This window comes from Sylvia atricapilla, chromosome 7 (assembly GCF_009819655.1).
Source record: "Sylvia atricapilla isolate bSylAtr1 chromosome 7, bSylAtr1.pri, whole genome shotgun sequence".
Lineage (NCBI taxonomy): Eukaryota > Metazoa > Chordata > Aves > Passeriformes > Sylviidae > Sylvia > Sylvia atricapilla.
In genome coordinates, this window is record NC_089146.1 from 38,124,563 (window position 1) to 38,133,361 (window position 8,799).

General features: G+C 53.7%; 2 non-coding genes across 2 annotated transcripts; one reads left to right on the plus strand and one right to left on the minus strand.

Annotated features, from left to right (window-relative positions):
* The first annotated feature begins 1,472 nt into the window (after window positions 1-1,472).
* On the plus strand, window positions 1,473-1,544 carry TRNAA-CGC (transfer RNA alanine (anticodon CGC)). The gene has a single exon. It is a non-coding gene; the product is annotated as a tRNA-Ala (tRNA).
* A 209-nt stretch (window positions 1,545-1,753) lies between these two features.
* On the minus strand, window positions 1,754-1,824 carry TRNAG-GCC (transfer RNA glycine (anticodon GCC)). The gene has a single exon. It is a non-coding gene; the product is annotated as a tRNA-Gly (tRNA).
* Between the last annotated feature and the right edge of the window lie 6,975 nt (window positions 1,825-8,799).

Genomic DNA, 8,799 nt, shown 5'->3' on the forward strand with positions numbered 1-8,799 from the left:
TCAAGCTGTGAGTGCTGTTTTCTGACAGAATGGAAAAACCTGAGTGGCCAAGGCTATGGATGTCAGAATGGGAATGGCTGGGTGGGGAAGGGCCCTGCGGGAGAATAAATCCAGTATGTTCTGGTAGTATCCAGTATTCCCCCCTGGGAGGGCGCTCAAACCCTGGCACAGGGTGCCCAGAGCAGCTGTGGCTGTCCCTGGATCCCTGGCAGTGCCCCAGGCCAGGCTGGGTGGGCTTGGAGCAGCCTGGGGCGGTGGAAGGTGTCCCTGCCATGGCAGGGCTGGGATGGGCTCGAAGGTTTTCAGCCGCTCCCGGACTCTGGGATGGCTCTGCCCCGGGCACGGGGCTCGGGCTCTGCCAACGCCGGCACCGGGCAGCTCCTGCACAGCTCACGGACGGCGCTGCTTTTGCTCAGAACCCGCCACGGGAGGAACGTGTTTGTGAATGCTCCTCTCCGCCAGCAGCAGGGCTCCAAAGCCGCCAGCTCCTGAGCCGGGCTGGGACCGGGGGGATCGGCACCGCGGGCTGCCCCAGGCCCCGGGGCTCTGCTGCTGCTCCCCGCGCACCCACGGGCCGCTGCCGCTGCGGGTGGGTGTCCGTGTGCTGCTCCGTGTCCGTGTCCTGCTCCGTGCCCGTGTCCTGCTCCGTGTCCGTGTCCTGCTCCGTGCCCATGTCCCGCTCCTTGTCCGTGTCCCGCTCCGTGCCCGTGTCCCTGTGCGCTGCGGGGTCGGTGTCCGTGTCCTGCTCCGTGCCCGTGTCCCGCTCCGTGTCCTGCTCCGTGCCCATGTCCCGCTCCGTGCCCCTGTCCCGGTGTCCCGGTGTCCCGAGTCCCGGAGTCCCACAGTCCCGGTGTCCCGGAGTCCTGGTGTCCCGAATCCCGGAGTCCCAAGTCCTGGTGTCCCGGTGTCCCGGAGTCCCGGTGTCCCGAGTCCCGGTGTCCCGGTGTCCCGGAGTCCCGGTGTCCCGAGTCCCGGTGTCCCACAGTCCCGGTGTCCCAAGTCCCAGTGTCCCAAGTCCCGGTGTCCCAAGTCCCGGTGTCCCGGAGTCCTGGTGTCCCGAATCCCGGAGTCCCGAGTCCTGGTGTCCCGATGTCCCGATGTCCCGAGTCCCGGTGTCCCGAGTCCCGGTGTCCCGAGTCCTGGTGTCCCGGTGTCCCGGAGTCCCGGAGTCCCGGTGCCCCGGTGTCCCGAGTCCTGGTGTCCCGATGTCCCGAATCCCGGAGTCCCACAGTCCCGATGTCCCGATGTCCCGATGTCCCGAGTCCCGGTGTCCCGGAGTCCCACAGTCCCGATGTCCCGAGTCCCGGTGTCCCGGTGTCCCGGAGTCCCACAGTCCCGGTGTCCCGAGTGCCGGTGTCCCGGTGCCGGCAGAGGGAGTTGGTGGCCGGGCCGTGCCGGGGCGCTCGGCGGGACAGGCCCCGTTCCCCTTGTCCCCTCCATTTGAGGGCGCCCGGCGCTGGGCGCTCCCAGCCGGGGATGTAGCTCAGTGGTAGAGCGCGCGCTTCGCATGTGTGAGGTCCCGGGTTCAATCCCCGGCATCTCCAGGCGTTTCTTTTTTTTTTCTCATTTCTTTTTTTTTTTTTTTTTCCCCCGTCTCCCCGCGCGGCCGCTGGTTCCGCGGGGCCAGGCCAGAACCGCCCCGCGGGCACCACCCGGCCCGGTTGCCGCTGGCCCAGCCCGGGAGCCCCGCGGGGGAAAAACCAAAACGCTGCGGACACAAAACGCGGCGGCTCCTCCGCCGGCAAAACGGAGATGCATTGGCCGGGAATCGAACCCGGGCCTCCCGCGTGGCAGGCGAGAATTCTACCACTGAACCACCAATGCGCGCTCGGAACGCACTCCCCGCCCCCGGCTGAACCGGCTCACGCCATGTCACCGATGTCACCGGTGTCACCGGTGTCACCCGACCCGCCCGCTTCCGTCTGTTTCTCTGCCACAAGCGATCACGCAATGCTTTTCAGCCATCATTCCCAAGGGAAAAAAGTTTTTTTAAAAGTCAGCTCTACCCGTTATACATTTTTCCTCTAAAGGATTAAAAAAAAAAAACTGGGAAAGTGTATAATGCATCCGTCATACACCCCACGGAGTCTGGCCTGACTGTTGGTTTTGGTCTTGTTCATCCCTCACAGAGATCCCTAATTATTTCAGTAATCATTTAAAAACCGTTTGTTTCTCACTATATTCTTTGAAAATTTCTTTTGTTTCTAAGAATTTTATTTTTATCAGGGACAAACTAATCTTATTCCTTGAATAAGCAAGATTTAATGGAAGAACTTCGGGAGATTACAGGTAAAGGTTTCCAAGATTCTTTACACCTAGCATTATGGTTGGAGTTGATCTTCAAGGTCTTCTCCAACCTAAATGCTTCTATGATCATTCTTTACATTTTTTCAGACCAAGTCACAAATGTGTAGTTTTGATTCTTTTCCATCCTGGAAGGACTTTGCCTGGGAGGCCGATGGTTGAGGGCTCAGAGGCTCAGCTGACCCACAAAGGAGTGATCAGAGTGTGCTCACAACCGTCCCTGTGGCTTGCCAGGTGATGACATTTCAGCACACGGTGCCTGTGTTGGTGATGTCAGCAGTGAGTCCTTGCTTGCGCTGTGATGTGGCCGTGCTGTGTCCCAAAATAAACGGTGCACGCTCCTGACACTCAGTTTGCCTTGGACACGCTCCCACAAAGAGCCACACGTGAACCAGAGTCCAATGAAAAGCTACACAATGAGTGCTTCACATCAAAGGAACATCAAGGTTTATGTACAGAAGTGCTGGAGAAGAGCGCTGGGGCAGGAGGAACCACCCACCCCTGCGCAGGTAGGAAGCAGGAGTTTTCTGGTTCCACCAGCAGCTCTGGCACTGCAGGTCCTGTTCCAGTGTCCTGTGTCTGGATGTGTGTGAACAGCCCAATGTAACAGCCCACAACAGCTCCCTTTCCTTCTCAGCTTCTGCTGGCAGAAGGTGACATAACAAAAACTGAAAGTATTAATCATTATTTAGGCTGTTACTTACGGTTGGATTAGTCAGCCTAGAAAAGCTTTTCTCAGACAAGGCCAAGACCAAAGCCCCACCAAGCACTTAGGCAAAAGATACCCATATTGAGAACCCTGAATTCCCCATCTTACTGTGCCTGGAAGTCAGTCACGAGGAGGTTTTCCCCTCCTTCTGTTCTCCCACCTCCTCACTGCTGGTGAGCCGAGGCTCTGTCAGACAGGCACATCTGGCAACATCTGTGCACTGCCACAAGGGACCCCGCAGCGTGTCCTCAGAGGGGACCATGCAATCACAAAGCCCTGGGCTGGCTGAGGTTGGAAAAGTCCTCTGAGATGGCTGGGTGCAATGGGTGACTCAGCAGTGCCAAGGCCACCCCGCAGCCTGTCCCCGGGTGCCCTGTGCTCTGTGGGGCAGGCGGAGCAGAGCAGGACACGCTGCTTGCGCCACTCCTTGGAGAATCATTGCACAGAGGGTCACCACAGTGACAGACCCTGCGCTGCTCGTTCAGGGCAGAACTGAAACCTGGCCTTGCACTCACGGTTCATAACCCAGAGAACAGTTCCTCATGTCCATTACATGGTTTGCATCTGCTCAGAACATCTGGGAGTGTTGATGACGTCCTGCAGGGAATTCTGTCAGCCAGGAATTTGGCAACTCCCAGGCCTCCCTGGGGCCCAAATGTCACTCCAGAACATGCTCTGGAAATCTGTTCCCAAGCTGTGCGACCCAGACTCACGCTTGGCTTCCCCCAGAACTGACTTTGAGCAGGAGGCTGCTGCTGAACAGGGCAGAAATCAATACCTGCAATATTAGAAATGGTGGTCCAGAGCCTCAGAACTGGTGAAAATCTCACAGGATCAGTTCAGCTGAGCAGGAATCAGAATCTACTCCAACACAACAAGGAGCTCTAAGAGGTTCCTTGTTTTATCCCTCACAATGGCTGGGAGAAGGTTCCCTGCCACCCTCCAGTGCAGCTGGATCTGGTCGATGCCCCCAGCGGACAGGGTGCTGTTGCAGCAGGTCCAGAGGAGGTTACAAAGAAGCCAGAGAAGGACTCTTCACCAGGAGCTGTTGAGAGGGCAAGAGGGAATGGCTTCACACTGACAGAGGGGAAATTTAGGTTGGATATGTGGAAGAAATCCTTCCCTATGAGGACGGGAAGGCCCCGGCGCAGGTTTCCCAGATCTGCTGCGGCTGCCCCAGGACCCCTGGAAGTGTCCAAAGCCAGGCTGGACAAGGCTTGGAAGCTGTCCCTGCTTCTGGCTGAGGCTCAACAGAGCAGAGCTCAGGAGCTTCAGGCGTTTCTGTGACTCTGCTGTGCCCCTCTGAGGAGGATGCTGCAGCTCAGGGCCACCCGCAGCCTCCCTCCCCAAGTTCAGCTGGTGCACTGTGACAGGAACAAGGTTGGTTTGATAGGCAGTGGTAAATGACCTCAAATCAACCTTAAAAGTGCAGGTGTGGCTTACCTGGGGTGTGTCATTCCTTCCCTCCTGCCTGCTGGCACGGACACGTGTTCCCCTGTCACGTGGAGGGACTGTCACCCCATATAAAATGGGTGTTGCATCGATCCTTGTCCTGGCACATGAAAATGGGGAGCTGTGATGGCACAGCTGTTCCTGTACTGCTGGCTCTGATCCTCACATGGAGCTGCATCAGACCAGGAACGTCCTAAAGGAGCAGCTGAGGGAGCTGGAAATGGGCTCAGCCTGGAGAAAAGGAGGCTCAGGGGGGACCTTGGGGCTCTGCACAACTCCCTGACAGCAGGGGACAGCCAGATCAGGCTTTGCTCCCAGGGAACAGAGACAGGAGGAGAGGACACAGCCTCAGGTTGTGTCAGGGGAGGTTCAGGTTGAAAATTTTTAGAAATTCAAGGAGAATTTCTTCACAGCAGATGGTCAGGCATTGGAAGTGTCTGCCCAGGGGGGGTTGGAATGCCCATCCCTGGAGGTGTCCAAGGAAGGCCTGGAGGTGGCACTAAGGGCTCTGGGCTGGGGACAAGGTGGGCATCAGGCACAGCATGGATTAGACGGCCTTGGAGGCTTTTTCCAACCTCAGTGATCCTGTGATTCTGTAAATGGAGATCTTAGAAATAAATGAATACATCAGAGCACCTGGAAGACAGCAAACCTCAGTGTCAGAATCAGCTGGTGTTTCACTAACACATACACAACACTTTGTTTTGCCAGGCAAGTCCAGTCAAGGCTTTCAAAGCCCTGAAGACAACAAGAGGCCTTTCAAAATGGCTTCTCCATAAACCTCTCCATAAAGGCTCTCCATAAAGGCTTCCCATCTCCTGTCTCTTCCTCCAGAGCCAGAGGAACTGCCCCATCCCCGGCGAGTTCTCTGCTGAGTGGAGCACACGCACATCAACTCGATTTTAACAGGTCACGGAATAAGCCGGGCATTTAAAAATATCCACCTACCCAAAAGGACAAATGAATCTGTGCTGTGGAGCCTTCAGCAAAGATGGTTGGAACAAAACAAACAAAACAATCGTGGAAATCTTTTAGGGAAGACTTATAATGTAGAACAACTTGTCAGAGCGGGTTAAAGTTTTAAGGGCTAGCAATTTTGACAGCGTCCCTTTGAGCACAGCGAGCGCGCGGGGACGAGCAGGACAGCAAAAGGTCACTTGGTCACACAGATCTGCTGCCTCTCTGAAGTTTAGCTCAAGACCCACCAGGCACGTCCCAATTAATTATTTAAATCTGCAGGGAGGAATATTTCAGCGGCTGGAAAGGCACAATGTGAAATTCCGGGGAAGGTTCGGGATGGCTGGCGTGGTCAGGAGGGTGCTGAGGGATCCCTACCCTGGCCTTCAGACACAGACAGGAGCCACTCACAGCCAGGAATGCCGATTGTTCCAGAGACCAAGGCTCTCAGGGATTTTTCCAATAGCCTTTCTTTTTCAATGGAATAGTTCTGGATCACGAAAGGTCACTGAAACCAAATTGACAATGATATATGTGGTTATTTAAAATAACTTTTCCCAGCACAATTATTGATGATGTTGCTGGCGATCTGTGAGTTCCTTATAAATGCATGGACACCCTGAAACTGTTCATCCCAGATGCTGTCTAAAGCGTCTCAAAAGAAAGCCACCAGGCAGGCGGTGCCAGGGAAATGGGCATCAGAAACAAGCAGGAGACCAAAATCCTGGATTTATTCATTATAGGATACTAGGCTGGAAATTTTTAAGTCACTGTATATGCCTTTGAATAGGTTTTCTAAGCTTTTCCTAATCAATTCAATGGAAAAAAATCCCTGGATACACAGCAGACACGTACAGTCACCAGGGCTGGTTTTCATCTGTCAATGTCCGACAGAAAAAAAAAATACAGCACAAATTCTGAAGAGCCTTTTGCCTTGCTTTTGCTGAATACACTCTATCACTCAACACATGTAGAGAAAATAAATTTAATAGGGTTTTGTTGTTGGCTTTTTGTACAACAAAGCTCCTTAAACATTTAAAGAGAAAACAACTACTCTTGACCAGTGTAAGCAGTCTTGCTTTCTAAAAGATACTGTCCTCCTTTTCTTCACCAAGAAAATTTGAATTTGAAATTTGGAATTCCTGTTGTCCTTCAGACCTAGCTCGGCTGTTTGCCCCAGAAAAACACGGATGCTCCACATCCCTTCCTTCCATTCCCTCCTGTGCTGCCATTGCAGGGAGAGGCCAATTAATTATGGTGTTTGTTCTGCTACAAATGACGTGACCCCGTGACCTCATTCTTTTAAACATGCAATTTTTGCATTTGTTTCTGCAGCTCAGCCCCGATGCGGGATCTCGACGGGACGGCAAACAATCAGACATAATTAGGATGATAACACATCACAAGAGAAAAACGAGCCACTTTCTCTCCCTCAGACACAGGAACACGGCAGGTGGATTTCAGTGCTGCAGTGTCGGGGAAATACCTGAACACCAGCAACACACCCCGGCCCAGTAAACTGAGCACGGCATGGGAAAACACAGGGCTGGATTGGAGCGACACCCGACACCCAGAACCCGAGACGGGAACGATTTAAATGCCCAGTCACAGCCACCACTAAGCACTTGGGTTTCCCAACACGAGGACCTACCGCAGATCCTGCTGGAAAAACCCCAGCAGAGAAATCCTGCATCTGTTTCTGCCCCTTCGTCTCAGCTCTCCCGGGATTGTCACCACCCTTGCTCCTCACAAAGACATCTTCCTGCAGACAGACCAGGAGAAAACATATTTGTGAGCGTGTGAACAGATTTTCCTCTTATGATACATAACTTTGGCACGCAGTCAGGAAACCATTGATGATCTTTTTCTCCATCCTCCCTTGCTAATGAAGAGAAACTGCCTCTGGGGTTGAGGACAAAAGGTGAACTCTCCATTCTCCCTGCACACAATTTACACCTGCTGAGCACATGATTTCAGGCATCTGAAATTCCTGTCTTGGCAGGTGTCCCGGAGACCAAGCCACACACGCACGGAGATTCTGGAGGTAATATTTTCATCCAGGTATTAAATGAGTAACAGACTTGAGAGGGATGAATTTTGCAATACTTTCAGGCATCTCATTTTTTTACTTAACCTTGTAAAACTCTTTCACTCTTCAAACTTATGAAGCCCAATTTTAAACAATCAGTAACTAAGATAAGAAGACTGCAGCAGTTGAACAGAAGCCTAAAGTAGGGGAGAGGACAGCCCATCCCTGTTTATCAGTAGCTGCACTGGGAAGGTGAGGAGAACCTCTCCTGGAAAGCGAGATGGCTTAGGAAATGTGATCCTTAAGTTCTCACTTTCCCTTTATGAGGAGAGTAGTACAACACCCTCACTTTCTACCTCCTTCAAGATTTTGCAGTATGGGAAAATCTGATGAGACACAGCAGTGCTGGGAGGCAGAGAATGTTCACTTGAAAACCTGCTGTAGATACATTCTGCACTCATAAACTGCCCTGTATCAATCAAATTTGTCATACATGAATACTGACAGTGTAGCTCTGTCTGGGTAGATAACCATTTTGACAGGTGGGAGGACAGGGGATTCTCCTCGCTCCAGCAAATATTTGTTAGAGATGGATGAAACAACATCTAATGCCATGTCAGAACACATACATGGGGTAGGCATTCACATCCAGAGCTTTCAGCATTCACATCCAATGCTGACATTATTTGCCACAAACTGCATTTAAACCCCTTTGTGTTTCTTCATATCCCAGTTATTATTCTTCCGTTCTCACGTGCTCCAAAAACCACACGCCCTAAAAACCATATTCTTATAAAACAGTGAATAATTTTCTGGTTTTTTTTTTCCTTCTATTTTCAATTCTTTCTCTTCAGTTGACAGCTTCTAAGCCGGAGTATTTACTAAGTCCAGCTGGCACTCGGGATCTTCACCCCTTCTAGGAGCACTGATGTTCCTGGGATAAACACTGCTCCCATCTACCACCGACCGAATATCACTGACTTTGCAGAACTCGTGAAACCCAACCCTCGCAGTTGTTAACCGACTTGAAATGACACCCGGACAGCTGGAGACGGGCGGCGGAGCCGGGCCCCACGCGTGGGCCGGAGGCCTCCGGCAGCGCCTCCGGTAGCGCCGGCGGCGCGGCCCCGGGGAGGGGCGGCCCCGGGCGGCGACCCCCATCACGCAAGGCCGGGGATGAGCAGGCCGCAGCGGGCCCCTCCCCGCGGGCCCAGGCCGCAGCGGCGGAGCTCCCCGGCCTCGGGCGCGGCGGCCGCGGCCCCGGGCGGCGAGCAGGGCGGGGAGGCGCCGGCCGCGATCGAGGCGGAGCTCGGGGGAGCCTGGCTGGCTGCTGCAGGCGGAGGGCGGG